Here is a 16,984-nt window from a genome sequence, read left to right as displayed (position 1 = left end):
TCAAGTTAAGGCTTGAAACTTTACATTTTGGTAAGTGTTTTGTTACGTCCACTATGGGAAGCAGATCCACTAAGGGAATTCGAGATCCACTATGGAAAAGATCCTCTTTGGGAAAACATGATCCATGATGGAAATTTTTGCAAAACATTTTGTTTGTAGCAGTGGAAAGTATCTTCTTCTTCATGCTTCTTTGGCATTATTCAAACTTCTTCTTTGTCTTCATGCTCCTTATCTTTGTCATGTTCTTCATTCTTGAAGCTCTTGCTTATTTGATAAGATACTTGGGATACATAGATTTTGGAATCCCGTATGGTTTTGTGAGATCATTACAAAATTGATGAGACCAAGTAGATAGAGTCGCTTGAAAGTTAAGAAATTTACAGAGAACGAGAGTTTGCAGAAAAGAAGCAAGTAAACCCTAAGGGGCATGTCAATCCATTAGATTATGGAGATTCCGTAAAGAAGACATGTAACGCAAAAATCTACCCTAATCCGGGGCACTTTTGAGGGATTTTTCAGTTAATCTTCAATGGTACTTTGTAAATTGTCAACCACATGTAGAAGAACCTGCTTCTTTCATAATTCCAGGGTCTTTGATGCAGCTATATTTTCAGCTTGCAAGGCTGCAAGCTCATCCAAAACTTTATGTGTTTCTAATCATGGTGGTTTTTCCCTTCTCATCCTTCAGATCACTCACACTCTTCTTTGTGTTGGCATTCAATTTTGCTATCCTCTAGTTGGACCTTTAAATCTTCTATGTCTTCCTGTGCCTATACAATTTCTTGGTAGATCTCATTCTACAACTCTTTGAAATTCTCATGCTCACTCCTATTGGCATCAATGACTACCTTGGTCTTTTGGAGTGGAAGCTCGAAAGTATTGAGTTCCTGCAAAAAGGACTTGTACAACTTCTCGCAATCGATGAGGTTATCGGCTTCCTTCTCAATCTCAATAGCGAAAACGAAAAACTTACAGAGAAGTCTCTTGAGGGAAGGCTCCCCCTGGGTTGTGGTGGTTCTAGTGAGGAGGCGTTGTGTCTGATGAGGGCATCGTCCTTGGTAGGGCCAATGGCAAAGTGGATGGAGACCTTCTCTCTCCCTTCGGGGGCCTTCCTCCACTTGGCTGACGACTGGGGGACCTGAGAGGCTGGTGCAGCCCTTGAGGATGGTTGGGTGTTAGATGCAGCAGCCCTTCTACTTGTTGTGGTGACCTCCATAGCCATTGCATCACAAGAGAGGCATTCCCCGCCTAGTTATTATGAGACATAGTTTTTGGCCGGCCTGATAGGATGTTAGAACTCGCTTTCCAAACTAGCTTTGCCATGGCTCTGATACCATGTGAAGAAACACAGATCTAGAGCTAGTTGGCTATGGTGGACCAAATCATAGAACCGATATATGATAGAGAGAAGAGATTGTAACTCAAGTGAATTAGGTTCCAAGATAGATTAGCTTGGACTCATAAACACAATCTTGAGTGACTCAAATTGAAAGTACCATTCCTTTAAATGAGTGTCAACCAAGTACATGCTTATATAGCTTTTGGGTAGTACCATGCTTATGGGATTTTGGACATCTCTTCCTCGAGCTTCTAGAGCATACATCTTTGTCATATCTCTCATAAAAAGCCACTTATGGGCAAGCATCATTTGCTATTCTCAACATCTTTTAATCATGCCCAATACTTATGATGAAAATATAATGATTGAAAAAACTCAAAGGACTTGATTCAATAGCATACTCTGGGGTGAAAGAAGAGGCCACCAGAGCCATGATGTGTTGAAGAAGGGAAATCCACAAAGTTGTAGATGATTATTGAAATAAAGAAACAATAAAATTTGACAATAGGGTGTTGATGTAGAGCTATGATATCTATTTATATACTTTTTCGTAATCCCTATTTACATAAGTAGTGAAAGAATATGAGGGGATAATGAAGGAATCATGATGTATTGAAGTGTAGAGAGATTCCTACATGCAAAAGAAAATGAAAAATTGCTGAGGGATGAATACAAAGAGGAGAAGGGGTCTAGTCATAACAAAGCTATATCCCCTTCTCGATTGCCTAAAAGAGAAAGCATTATAAACAAAGGTTATTTTTGTTGAGAAATGACAAATGATGTATGCTCCAAGAAGAGCTGTCTTGAATCTCATATGCACAATGAGGAGAGTGGAACAACCCAACTTCTATAAAGCATTGTACTTGACTATCACTTTCACAATGATGATACAATATCATGATGCTTTCTTCTTTCAGTTAGTGTCATTGCCATTGTTAGTCCAATACACAAGTTTGTCTTTACGAGTCCAAACTTCCATCTTGGAACCTAATTCACTTGTGTAATAGTCATCTACTCATTGTCCATGTCAACATGAATTTAATCTTCACCTTCCAACCTCCATAGCTACTGCCATGCTCTAGATCTGACATTTTCACATGGTATCAGAGCTCAGATGAGCATGGCATAATTCCCTTCTTTGCTCTCTCAGTCCCTCTTAACCTCATGTTAGCTCATGGTTGCATTTCTCACTTCCATCTCCACTTGACCTTATGGCAGCCATAGCCAGAACAGTACCTACCCTATTTTGAGTAGCTAGATCTCTCTCTACAGGCCATATATTCTAGTGCTTCCTTTTGGAAAAGTGTTTCTTGACTCGCAAATCTTCTCTCTGGCACATCAAACACCAACATTGTTCCAGCTAGAGCCCAACATTACATTTTTTGTCAGACACTGCCCAATCTGTGCCTGTGCCTATTCGTACAGCCTACGCCACGCATATAGACCACGATGTTGATCATGATCATGGGGAATTTGAAGAACCCCAAGTGGAAACCTCATGCTGAAAGGGATCCCCAAAATTCTCTCTTTATCTCTCACAATCTGTGAAACCCTAACTGTCATCTCTATGGGCAGCTTCAAAGCTTGACATTTTCACAGTTTCTTCTCACTGAAGCTATCAATAATGATTTTAATCACTGAGATACACTCTCTAAAGTTCACTATAGATCTGGAAGTCCTCGAGGAAGCTCAGAATACATCCAAAAAGTTCGTGAGGGAAAGCAGATCAAGCACCGACTAGTATCCATTAACACTCAACTAGTGTCAATTTGACACTGATCTTCTTGTGTCTCTTGACACATTGAACTACAACTCTTTTGCTAGTTATTCGAAGTTTATCAACATGGTAGATCTTGAGCAAATAGCAAATTTCAATGGAGAAGGCTTCCATGCTTGGAAGAAAAAGACCATGTACCACCTCATGAGGAAAGACCTCTGGGATCTCTTTGAAGATGATGAAGGTGATCTAGATGGCGGGAAAGAAGATTCAGAAAGTGGGATCCTTGTAGTAGCTCCAAGGCACTAGGCATCATTGGCTGGGGACTAAGTGATGATGTGCTACATCATATCTCTGGCATCAAAGATGCTAGAACTGCTTGGGAGGAACTTGATAGGATCTTTGGTACTACCCAAGCAAAGAATCCAAAGGTAAAATTACTCATGCAGTTTATAAACTAGATATAAAAAATAGTACTTCCATGACCATACACATTAACAAGTTCAAGAGCTTAAGAACCCAACTGGCAACTCTTAAGAAGAATATTGATGAAGATAGTCGTACTGCTTGCAAGTGTAAATAAGGACCCATATGAGAATCTTGAGTCCACCCTAAGTAATGTTCCAAGTCTCTCACTTTAAGATATTGAGCACTCACTACATGATGGAGAAAGCAAAGTTAAAAGCAAGGATGCAAAGGAACACACCACCAACAACAGTCTCTTATACACCAAGGGCACTTATGGAGCATGAGGCCGTGGTTGAGGACTCAACATCAACAACAACAAGGATCGGATTATATGCCATTATTGTGGCAAGAGTGGCCATATAGCCAGTGAATGCTTCCACAAGAAAAGAGCACAACAGATACAGAATGATCACCATCAAAACTAGTTCATGAAAGAAGAAGAAGAAGAAGAAGATGCTTCCACTACCATCAACAACTCTGACAGATTATTCTAAAGAATTTTCATTGTATCTTTTATATGTTTTTCCCATAGTGGATCTCTATTTTTTCCTTTGTGGATTTTCTTTGTAAAAACCCTTGCCAAAGATGTAAAGTTCAAGCTTTAACTTGACTAGGCTACCTATGAGCTAGTGTCTCGGGCCATGTCAACATGTAGGGGGGGCAAAAGCCAGCAAGCATAGGGACTCATCATTTGAGGGGGGTGTTGAGAAATGACAAACGATGTATGATCCAGGAAGAGCTGTTCTAAATCCCATATGCATAGTGAGGAGAGTGGAACAACCCAACTTCTATAAAGCATTGTACTTGACTATCAATTTCACAATAATGAATACAATATCATGATGCTTTCTTCTTTCAATTAGTGTCATTGTCATTATTAGTCCAATACACAAGTTTGTCTTTATGAGTCCAAGCTTCCATCTTGGAACCTAATTCACTTGTGTAACAGTTGTTCACTCATTGTCCATGTCAATATGAATTTAGTCTTCATCTTCCAACCTCCATAGCTCCTGCCATGCTCTAGATGACATTTTCACAATTTTTAAAGGAACCATTTATTGGTCATGTTCTTATAGAAGAGCTTATGCATAAGAAGAGAGAGAGAGAGAGAGAGAGAGAGAGAGAGTGTGTGTGTGTGTGTACATGTGTGTGTCTCCCACCCCATTCTCAAGGGTAGGGTCACAATATGGGGATAGGCCCACCAATGAAGTGGGCCTACTCCCCACCAACTAGCAAAATAATTTCTTGCACATTAACATGATTGGTGATAGTTTTTCTAGCCAAATCATTCTTTTGAAAGAAATAAATCTAGTGCAAGTAATCTCGATTTGCTAAGGAAACATAAGAAGCAATATACAGAATAGGAAGTAATCACGGTATACACACCTTTTGAGCCATACTCTTGGGTCTATTACTATGGGCATGGATATAGTTCATGCTTTAGCATGATAGCTTATCTTTTTTCCATGTAGTGGATGATGTGTAATCACTAATAAATAGTCTAATTAATTTGATTTGAGTATTTAAGGATGTGCTACCAAAAATGGCATATGTGTTTTTGATGGAGATTATGTGTAAAGGGTACATACTCAAGGGATCACCTTGAGATAAGGTTCTATCATATTTCAAACATTCAATAATAAATTTGTTATTTAAAGCATAAGTTGTCCACGAGTCTCAATGATAGCATCAATGTTTCCATAAGTTGCTCCACTTTTGGTTTTTGCTTTGATAACTTGATTTTGTAGTTATCTTGGAGCTTGAAGGCTATCAGTGAAATGGGAAAGCTTTTCTTCGTATAAGTTCAACCCCTCCTATTCAATCTTGGTAGACTATTCATAAGGTGATAGCCCTTGGGATAAATGCAATGTGAAAAGAGTGTTTACCATCTTTGCCACGAAGAGGAAGATGGAAGCTTGGTCCTCGTGACAACACCTAGAAACAATGCCAAACATTGAAAATTTTTTTAAGCAAAATTGTACACAATTGGCACATTGTTACCCAATTTTTACATTAATTTAATGCAGATGCGGTGTTCATTGTCGTTGTCTTTGGAGGATAGTCTTTGCAGTTTGGCAAGGAGAGGTTGGTGCAAGGAAATTCTTGTATGTGAGGAAGGTGGAGTTATTGACAAAAATTGATAGATTTTCTTAGTGGATTTCAACCACGACCATCTAAAATTTTCCCATAGGGAATTATTATCACCTAGAGAGGATAAGATCTGGTTATAACTTGGAGGTTCTTATCACAACCAATATAGGATTTTTCAAGGAGATAGTCAAATTGTTGAAGCCAAAAATATTAGGGGATTTTCGTTTCGTATTCCTATCACTAGTGTAGTTGAATATCTCTTGCAAAGTGGGGGGGAGGGGGGGGGGGGTCTTCATCATTGTTTATGCTTGAGGATTCTTTGCTTGATTGGGAACAAATTACAAAGAATTGGAAGTTTAGAGAATTGCACAAGGCTTGATAGAGTCTAATCCTTCTAGACTTACACTTGGTAGAGAGAGCCATCGTGGCAAAGCCTATTTGGCAAGGTAAAGTTTGCATGGAAGGTGTGGCCACGATTCTAGTTCTTGCTTATTGTCTTTGACAAATTGAAACGTGACTTAAAGCTCCAGAAGCTACCTTCAATTTTAAACTTTCAATAACATGTGAAGTTGGAGGAGTTCTTTTAAATGTAGATTAATTAATTGAAATGATTTTAAAAAAAGGGAAAAAAAATCAAGAGGGATGGCCGTTGTGCGGAAGGGAGGCAAGAAGATATCGATTATCATCTTGGTCGTGTCTTTTTTGGAATTGGGGGGGGTGCCATCATGCTACAATGGAGGAGAGAGGGAGATCATCAAAATCTGCATCAAGGGCGCCATCATCTTCTTGAATTAAGAGAGAGAGGGCAATGGTGTGATGATCATTGCAATGTTTCTCATGGTCAATGATATTAAACTTTAATTATCTCATCCTCTTGACTACCATTGCCATGATTCTAGGCAGAGGAATGAGAAGAGAAAGAGAGGGTGCCTTCTTGGCTTTTCTACTTGCAATCGATCCTAAAGTCGGAGACCACAACAATGGTAATCAGATTATCTAATCTTTGTAATATATTTTAAAGAAAAATTCTTAATCATGAAGAAAGGGCGCCTTCCAAAAGCATTGATCATAGAGTAAGGGAGAGAGGGCGCTTTCTGCTTGGCAATGATTCAAACAAAGAGAGATAAAGAAAGTCCCACAGAGAGTTTGACAAGGCATACGGACATTACAGAGCCAAATCTAATGCAAATTCCTCTTCCTCTCTTCCATCGCCTTCTCTTGGTTATCAATGCTAACATGGAGCTTCAATATACTTGACAGACTGAGGTTATAGGTTGGTAGAAGGATTTCTCCCCTTCAAATCGCCTAGCCTCGCACAAGATTCTATGGCCAGACTGCCAAGATATGCAACCAGTTGTCTTCCCCTTCATAAGTCATCTGCTTGTTAAGAAGCCATAGCTATAGTTATTAAACTCTCAATTAAAGCTTAATAGCTTTATCTCATAAACACCATTTCCATTGCTAATGAGCAATTAGCGCGTAAGAAGCTACAATGAAGTAAAAATGACGAGCTCGCATTCAAGATGACTGGGTTGAGGGTAGGGGCTGCAAAGGACACGACTTCCAAAGACACAATCTCGACCCGTGTTTTAATAAGTAAGCGCCTTATCTCATTTAACAAAAATAATTGGTGCAACATGAAAATTTTCCCACTTTATAATTTTTATGAAATGTCTTAAAACTTTCTTTTCAACTTTGAATTATTTTTAGCATTTATGTATGTTTTATTCCATTTTTGAAAAATAAAAAATAGCCAAAAGTGCTTTAAATTAGCCTAAAAATGCCATAGATGAATTTTTATAAAATCTCTAGTTGAATAATTACAAGATGTAACGTTTTTTTCATGAAGCCTATAATGCTGAAAGTTTATTGAAGTTTTTTTTTTCATAATATTTGTAGATCATTTAACATATTGGAAAATTCAAAAATAGTTATTTTTGAGTAAAAAGTACAATTTTTATTTTTAAAAAATTATGTTTTGCATGAATAAAAATTATGATCTTTTCATGGAAAAGCTAAAAGTCAAATTTTTTGTGTGTTAGTAGAAATTAAGGAAAATAAAAAAAACAATTTAATGTTATTTTTAAAGAAAATATCCATATAAACATGGTGTTTTTTATTTAACACAATTAAGAGTATACACATTGTGTTAATCTATGACATATGTGGAGCAAAAAGAGAAGTGTAAGAGTATTTTATGATAGTTGCTAAATTAGGAAATAACTACAATTCTTAAAAGAAATTATAAACAACATAAAATTAACAATTTGACTATATGATGGCATGAGGGGAAGCCTCAACATCTAGACTAAATTTTTACATGTTATTCATATTTAAAAAAATGCTTAGATGATCGTTAAGATAAAGAGTGGAGGGCCATTAGGATAATTGATAATTTAGGGGAGACATGGGGGTTCTAAAATGAACTCTCTATATACGCATAAGAGTGTGGAAGGAATCTATTTTTAATTTGTTTGATGTTAGAAAAGGAGAAGAAGAATAGTATGATCGGAAAAATATGAACAAACTAATGATCTAACCATTACAAAACAATTATGAATTGCAATACGGAGAGGGGGACATTAAAAGGGGAATTAAAGTTTATGGGTTTGTGGAATGTTAGATGATTTTTTTGAATGTTTGCTGATCAGTAAGTAAATAAAAGGAAATAATTTTATAAAATTTGGAGAAGGAAATATTTAAGAAGGAACCTAAATGGAGATGTGCAAGTAGATCCATTGGATCTATACCCAGAAACCAATATTCTTAAAGTTACACAAAACTTCTTGGATAAACTGCCACGAGATGGCAGGGGTAAATGCATAAGGAGCTACCCTGAAAGATGGGGAGAAACCATAGTTTTTCTAGGCTTAGCATCCTAGTGCCAGAATAGAGATCTATCCAAGAATATTTAAGAGATGAAGTGCAAGACTAAGCAAGCTTACTGGGTTCTAGGCATGGGAATAGTTGGACTACTACAAACGAGTGTCAAAAATATCAAGGGAAGGCTAGACAAATCATAAGGATTAGTCACAAATATCACCAACTCAGTGCAACAACTCTCAGTAGTTGGCTTGTTAACCCATTTTTAAAGTGGCTTGGTCTTTGGCCGACCATTTTTTGGTGCGTTTGTTGAAAGCACAAGCATACTTGAAGGGGTGATTGATCTCCCTAGGATATTTAAATCCTAGGTATTTATGAGTGAAGACAAGGTCTCTTTTTTAAGGGACTATTTTTGAATTTTCCCCAAGACTGCCAAGGGTAGGTACTATATTGGGCAAGAGATACAGAGTTAATAGAAGGGGGCAAATATTTTGGCCCACAATTAACTATAGAGGTAGAGCAATTATCTTCTTGGAGTTGGGGCTGTAACGATTGCATGGAAACCATAGTTTTATTAGTAGTGCACTTTGGGCTAATAGATGTAGTTTAAGTAAATACAATTAGTGTATCGTGCCACTTTGTTTGCTATTATTGCAACGCTTATCAGACTTTTAGAAGAGTGGTATGGGATGATGCATCACCTTAAATATGTGTATCTAGGCGTTTAAAAGTTACCTTTGATACAAAAGATGTTAGAGAGGTCACTAAAATTTTAGGCCTAGTTCTTGAACAAGAAAAAAAGTTACCTTATGGAGAAATAGACCAAGAGTTATCGACCATTCTTAAACTTTTAAGTGTGCATGGAATCAAGAACCTAACTCAGAGCTCTAATTAAAACATGCAAAATTTTGGAGTATGATAGCAATAGCTATTTCATTAATTGTGGATGAATTTGAAGGACAAGTAAAGACAACAAAATGAAGCTCGAGATCAATGAGCTAGAGAAGGAGCAGCACGGCAAGAGGCTTAGCTATTAGAGAGACTTGAAAGGGTGAATGTGTTATTGAACCTAGGGATAGATGATGTGTCTAATTCAAACATAGTGTCTTTTAAGCCTAGCATATCATTTGATAGAACACCACCAAAGGAAAGTGAAGTAGGTTCGTACCAGTGGGACCGAGTGGTTTCAAGCATCGATAGTCTTACTGAGGTAAAGAGTACGTAAAGTGAGAGTATAGAGAGTGAAGCTAATGCCACAATGAGTAACACATCTACATTTAGTTGGGATTTATAATTTACTTTTGGATTAAACTACTTATTTAAAGCACCAAAAGAACCCTTGTGGATAGATCGAGCGACATATTTGGGATTACGTTCTTTGTTTCGTATTCCCCGTCAAAGAGAGCAATTGAGAGTTGTATATGACTTGGGATTAAGATCCTTATTTAGAGAGTCCAAAGAACCCGTGTGGTTTGACTCTACTTCAGATTTTGGGCTAGGGACACTATTTAAGGAAACAATGGCTCACAACCCAGTCAAATTAGCTGATTTCACGTAATTTGGGGGATTATGGGGATGAAGATCCCGATGCGTATTTGCAAAGATTTGAGGTGACCTGTGTCACCAATGAAATAATAAACAATGACCAAAAGCTTCATGTTTTTCCTGCAACATTAAAAGATGAAGCAGCAATATGGTACGGGAACCTAGATGCCCAACATAAAGTGGCTTATGCGGCTTTATCAAGAGCATTCTTAGAAAAATTTTGATGGTGATGTTTCCAAGATCGGTTAGCTCTACAATCAAACTATTTATCCCAAGGAGAAACTAAAAGTGTGGAACATTACATTCAATGTATGGAGACAATTATTCAGAAGATGAATCCAGCTCTTGATGATCCCACGCAAAAGCATAAGTTTATTGATGGGCTTAACCTTGAAGATCATGAGCATGTTAGTTTACAACGGCCAGCTACATTGGTAGATGCTAAAACACATGCTAGATGGTGGGAAGAAGTGCAACTTAGCCAACAACGATGAAGGGATTTATTTAAAGAACCTCGGATGGAATATCCAAGCACTTCAGGCAGGTTGCCTAAGAATGTGTCTTATGTGACTGTTCCCTTAAATCCATCGGTAACTGCAAGTTCGTATCAAATGTACCTTTAAATTTGTATACTTCAATTCCGGCCTATATGATGCAGACAGGAATGCCTTCTATGCCTCAACCTCAATCCCCTCTTGATGAAGCAAAAGTAGCTGATATTATTGCAAAATCCTCAGAAAAGTTGAAGGAGGAAATCATGGGTGCAGTACAAGCACCCTTGAAAGAAATTTATTCGATATCAACACAAGGTTCTAGTGCACAACAATCTTCAAGCAATTCAACTTCGAACCCACCTAGATCTAATATCTGGTGTGGTAAGTGTCATGGGTACAGACATGTGGCTACAAAGTGTCTGATGCCTTCTAGGTTAATGCCCGACCATCCATCCCTTTGCACTTTTTGCTTAAAGACAGGGCATTTAGATACAAATTGTTGGCATAAGTTAGGTAAAGAGCAACAACAAGCTCGTTCAATGCAAACAAATTATAATTACATGAATCTTAATAACGTGACTTATGAGATTGGACCACCCAATCAACCTTTTAGGTCACGAAGATTGCCAACCCAAGGTAGACCTCCAGTACCTCGAAACAATTACAATAGTGATGGAAATTGAGGTAAAAATTCTAATTTCAGGAGAAATAATGGTAATTTTGGTAATCCAATGGGGCAAGGTGGACAACAGAGGCCTAGGGGACCAATAGTTTGTTATTGATGCCAATAAGAAGGTCATATAGCTACATACTGTCCAAATGCCCGTACAAATCAAGACTATACTCCTCTTTGTAGGAGGTGTAGTGGCATGTTCCTAAATCAGAGTCTCCTCAACAATCTTTCGATCATCCATTAATGCATGTTCCTTTAGCAAATCCTAAGATTCAAGTAGGGGTAGATCCTTTTCCTAAAAGACTCGTACCTCCAAAAGAAGGGAGCAAAGAGCAAGCAGAAGCAGTAAATAAGATCTATGATCTTTGGGCAGCATTAGAGAACATAAATTTAGCAATTAACTTGAGCCAGCTGCTTGAAATGACCCCTATATGTCGAAAGCAGCTTTATCATAAGCTAGGTTGACGTAGGAGGAAAAAGGATCGAGACTAACTCTTCTAAAGTAATTGCAAATGCATCCAAAAGAAAAACAACCAGGGACATAAAAATTATAGATTTATTTGTGGATTCAGGAGCACTAGTTATAGACACTACCATTCATGGACATTTGTTGGATGAAGTACAACTGGATGGTGGTTCAACAGTCATTAAACGATGCAAGAATTAGGGTTGAAGGATCTAGAATCTACTCATATGGTTTTACATGTGGCTGATCAAAGGAAAGTGACTCCTTTGGGGTTACTTCGCAATGTGAAAATCGTAATTGCTGGACTAGAATTTCATGTGAATTTCCTAGTGGTTTGCTCATTGTCAAATATTTCTTCATATTCTATGTTGCTGGGTTGACCTTGGTTATACCAAGCAAGGTGCACTCAGGATTGGTATAAAGGTTCAATTGTGATTGGTCCTCGAAATGATATGGTTAAGATACAAGTTATCACAAAAGGGTTTTTGAAGGGTTGGTTCCTTGGGATGGCCCTTGACGTTGTCCTCTGCCAAGCTTGGGACATTGCCTTTTGAAATGACCAAGCTCGTTGCAATGGAAGCAACGGAGATTGCGGCCATTACCTTGGGTAGGAACGAAATTATTGATAGCGTTGGTCCTAGCCTTCTTCCTTTGTCCCAGATTTTGGCCCTGCATTCTCTTGGCCTGGGACCTATACACTCCCTTGTTCTGGTCCTTATAAGACCAAGTCTTGTTATTTCTTGGCCTGGTCTTCACCTCCTGTATTATGGGTGTAGCTTGAATGAGTGCATCTTGAAGGTCTGTTGGGCGCATTGATTAGAGAAGGGTGTTTATCGGCGAGTTTAATCTAGCACAAAAATTTGACACCTGTTGTGTCATATCCATTTGTGGCGCGTACTTCAAAAGAGAGACGAACTTTAGAACTCGTTCATCTTCTGCGTGCGGTAGGCAGGTGGTAGATATCTTCCTCGCACAGCTCTTTATAGCTTCTCTCGAGTAACTGACCCTTTCGAGATCCCTTGGTCTTTGCACCATTGCTTCCACCAAAGTCTTACTTCGCCGGTAAGCTTCAGCTTGGCGAGCATTGCTTGGTTGGCAGGTGCAGTACCTGCTACTTCAAAATAATCCTCCATGGATTCGATCCAGATCTTGGCATCAATTTGGACGGTCCTTCCCTTGCCATCAAATTTTGGTGGCTTGATTTGCTTGAGAAGAAACTTCTTCTCCTGAATCACGGCCGTGCTTGGTGTAGGGGTCAGACTAGGAATCTGCACTTAAGGTTGTGCATGGGCATTGAAATTATTTACGTTAAACGTTTTCTTACATTACATTACATGCCCAATTCATCTTTTAGCCAAGTGACCTAATCACTTAACTTCTTTACCAATACTCACAGCCAATACAATCATTGATAAAAAGTCTATTTCATTCATATGGGCATAGCCCTTTCGAGTACAGTTATTTTTGGGAAGATGGAACAAGCTGATTGGCAACTCAATTTGGAGAGAATAAGATTGTGTTACATTCAACTACGGGAATTGAGTAATAATATGGATTGGGGTCATGGATTTTCAGGAATCGATATGTCATAGGAAGATTAGGGTATCCTTTCCTTTGATACCTGTTCTTTTCATAACGTCCCAACACCTTGCTTCTATCAGCAGGGATTATTCGAGTCACTTTCTCATACACATACGTGTTCTGCTTGACCTTTCGACTGCCAATATGTAGGATTGCGTTTGCGTGAGCTTCAACAAAGATGAATAGCTTCACGATCTTTAAGTCCTCCATCCACTTGATTCTCTTCAAGTTGGTCCGAAGTTATGCAAGTCGATGGGTAGCTATGTAATAAATTCCTGAATCACCCATCCATCTCCGTTCCACATACAGGGGTGAAGGATTGTAGATGCGGTCTAGGATATTCATCGTAACTAGCCTCTGTTTTGATAGTCTGAGGCACGCATCACGGTCATAAACATAACCTGGAATACCAAGAATTTGTTCCATGCATCGCGACTCTACAGGCCAGCATTGATAAGTAAGTAAGGAAATGTTCTTAACAACAGCATTTGCTCTATTTCTCCTCATTAAGTTTCCTTGTAAATATTAGATCCTCATTCGTTCGCTCTGATACCAACTGTAACATGTCCACCTGTTCACTTGTAGGACACGTCTTAGTAGCCCATCGAAAAGAGAGTCCAGAAAGCGCTGCTCGGCACTCCCACGAAATGTCACGGGGTTTGCAATCTAGGTCTTCCCGAGTCTGCCATGAAGCGGAAGCATTCCGGCCGTTCCCACTTAGGATCAACCTGAATAGGGGTTTCCTAATGGTCAAGTTCCTCGGAAGTAACTAGCATCAAGCTCTAGATGAACCACTTTACTCAGAAATGTCAGGGTCGAAGCGGATTCATACTGGTTCAAGGAGAATGGGAAATGAGAGGGCCTATAAGGCATAGTCCCATTCCGTTCCCCTAAAACAACATAAATCGGGACTCTAGTACTTTAGATTCTAGGTCAATGTTCCTTGCTGTCAATTTCTTTCGAGAAAAGTTCCCGGCCAATCGGGACTACCCTTCCGTAGAATGGCCCATGGTCACATCCACCGCACTTTCCTCAAGGTTGCTTTAGTTGTCTAATTACCTACCACATTTAGTTTGACACGCAAAAACTGCTTCCTTAATTAGCCAATCAATCACCGGTTCTTTTACGTAACTTAAGCACAGACATAGAAAAACAATGTTAAACAAGTTCCTTCTCAACAACTGATCTTATTTATCCGTCTTTGGAATACATCATATAATCCAGCCCGAAGGCTTATCCATAATATAAGCATATTTCTTGTTGAAATTCAATGTAGGTTTTTATGGGTAATGAAGAAGACCCAACCATGGAAGCTGACTTCCTCTTCATAAGAAAGGCCCGAATCGCCAATTCTCGATGATTCAGACCCCTTTAGATTACCAAGGTAAAAGCTTTGAAACCTTTATTGATTGTGGTAGTACACATTCCTTTATCTCACCAGTCTGTGCAAGAAGATTAGGAATAGCCACAAAAGATGCACCTACCTTGCTTGTGGAATTAGCAAATGGTCGTGAGGTCACTTGTACCAGGCAAACTACTAAGGTGGAATTCCTATTGGGAGAAAAGTCGGCTTCGGTCAGATTCAGGGTTATAAACCTAGGTATCCATGAGTGTTTGCTCGGAATGGATTGGCTTAAACCTAATGATGCCCACATTCACTATGGAAAGGGCCAAGTTTCCTTTCGAAATTCTGAAGGGGAATTGGTCACAACTCAAGGAGAGGTTGGGAAGCCAAAAATTCAACTGGCCAAAGTATCTCAGATAATAAAAGGAGTTAGGAAGGGGCTACCTGTCTATTTGATTAAGCTAAATAAGCTAGATCAGAATCAAGAGTCTAGAGAAGAACCTTCATGGCTAAAGGAATACGCAGACGTATTTCCTGAAGAGCTGACATAACTTCCTCCTCAAAGGGAAGTTGATCATGAAATCAAGCTAGTGCCAGGAGCTGCACCAATTGCAAAGAGGCCATATAGAATGTCCATCCCGGAAGTGATTGAGCTGAAGGAGCAACTCAAGCAACTGTTAGAACAAGGCTACATCCGTCCTAGTAGTTCACCATGGGGAGCTCCAGTGCTGTTCCAGAAGAAGAAAGATGGAATGCTTCGGCTATGCATTGACTACAGAGGGTTGAATCAATCAACCATTAAGAATAAGTATCCCATTCCAAGAATAGATGAACTTCTTGACCGTCTTCAAGGTGCGAAGATCTTCTCAAAGATCTCAGGTTTGGATACTATCAAATAAGGATCAAGGAAGAGGATATCCCAAAGATGGCATTCAGTACAAGGTATGGACACTTTGAGTTCCTGGTCATGTCATTCGGGCTGAGAAATATTCCTGCTACCTTCAATAAGCTAATGCAGGATATCTTAAGGCCATATCTTGATGACTTCGTACTCGTCTTCTTCGACGATACCTTAGTCTACTCAAAACAGGAAGAAGATCATGAAACCCCAGCTTCGCATCGTCCTTGAAACAATGAGGGCACACAAGCTTTATGCCAAAAAGAAGAAGTGTGCATTCTTCAAGCGACAGATTGAATATCTGGGATTCATTGTATCAGCGGAAGGAATTTCAGTAGAACCAGAGACGTTCTGGAGTGGCCAACACCAACAACTGTTAAAGAAATACGTACTTTTCTTGAATTGACAGGATGGTACAAGGTCTTTATCAAAAACTATGCTTTGATTGTAGCACCTCTGACCGATCTACTAAAGAAGCAAGCATCAATTGTATGGTCAACTGCTGAACAATCTAGCTTTGATAAACTAAAGCAAAGCTTGGTATCGACACCTGTCTTGAAACTTGCGGACCTTGGTAAGTAGTTTGAAGTGATAACTGATGCTAGCACACTTGCCTTAGGATGTGTGCTTATGCAAGAAGGTCATCTTGTAGCATACTCTTCGAGGAAACTGAAGAGCCATGAGAGGAATTATGCTACCCACGATCTGGAGCTATTAGCTATCATCCATGCTCTCAAGCTTTGGAGACACTACTTGTTGGGTAACAAGTTTACCCTAGTGACGGATCATAAAAGTCTCAAATGGATTTTTACCCAAAGTGAGCTTAACATGAGGCAATGCATTAGGTCCAAAAACACTTCCAAAAATGCACTTTTGTTAATCACGGGATTAAGAAATAGGCCAAAGAGAGTTTGCCACGTGTGCAAGAATATGGTATTCTTGTCTCCTCTTTTTTAGAGATAGTGGAGTCCATTTCGTGATTCTCTCTTCTTTTTTAGCCAAAATCCCTAAAGTCTGACATGTTTTTGAGTCCCAAAGACGTTATTTACTCACAAATTTGACACAATACATGACAGAGATGTGATGAAATTAATAATGAGTTTTTTAAAAGTCGGGGGATCTTTCAATATTCTTTTTGGCGCCCAATACATACTCATTTGTGTTCTTGGCGCTACTTTTTAGTTCATTCACCCCTCTTTGAGCTTCTTTCTTTGCACTTTCATTCTTTTCATGGCTTCCTCTAGGCGCCCTTCTCGTTTAATACACTCTTGCATAGTCTATAGCCAGGGAGCAGATGGAAATTGGGAGCCCAAAAACTTTACTGTAAATGATTGGGTTACCATGCTGCCATCTTGCAAGGGCTCTCATAAGGTGAAAAGAAGAAAACGAGATGATATAAAACATCACTGGAAGGGGCGCATCATTGCCTTCAAAATTATTCCTGAAGGGTGGTTTGTCAAGGTGCAACATGTTTACATGGCCAAGGATATGCACTTGCCTCCAAACGAACGTGTTCCCCAACAAACACATTGTAAGTTATTAGT

General features: G+C 39.0%; 1 pseudogene; it reads right to left on the bottom strand.

Moving 5' to 3' along the window:
• Positions 1-519: 519 nt before the first annotated feature.
• Positions 520-1,222, bottom strand: LOC148017167 (THO complex subunit 7A pseudogene; annotated as a pseudogene).
• Between the last annotated feature and the right edge of the window lie 15,762 nt (positions 1,223-16,984).

Source organism: Lygodium microphyllum, chromosome 22 (genome assembly GCF_053477565.2).
Source record: "Lygodium microphyllum isolate KBCC chromosome 22, Lygodium_microphyllum_v1.1.10, whole genome shotgun sequence".
Lineage (NCBI taxonomy): Eukaryota > Viridiplantae > Streptophyta > Polypodiopsida > Schizaeales > Lygodiaceae > Lygodium > Lygodium microphyllum.
The sequence above is the reverse complement of the archived record's forward strand: the minus strand, read 5'-3'. Positions and strand labels throughout refer to the sequence as shown.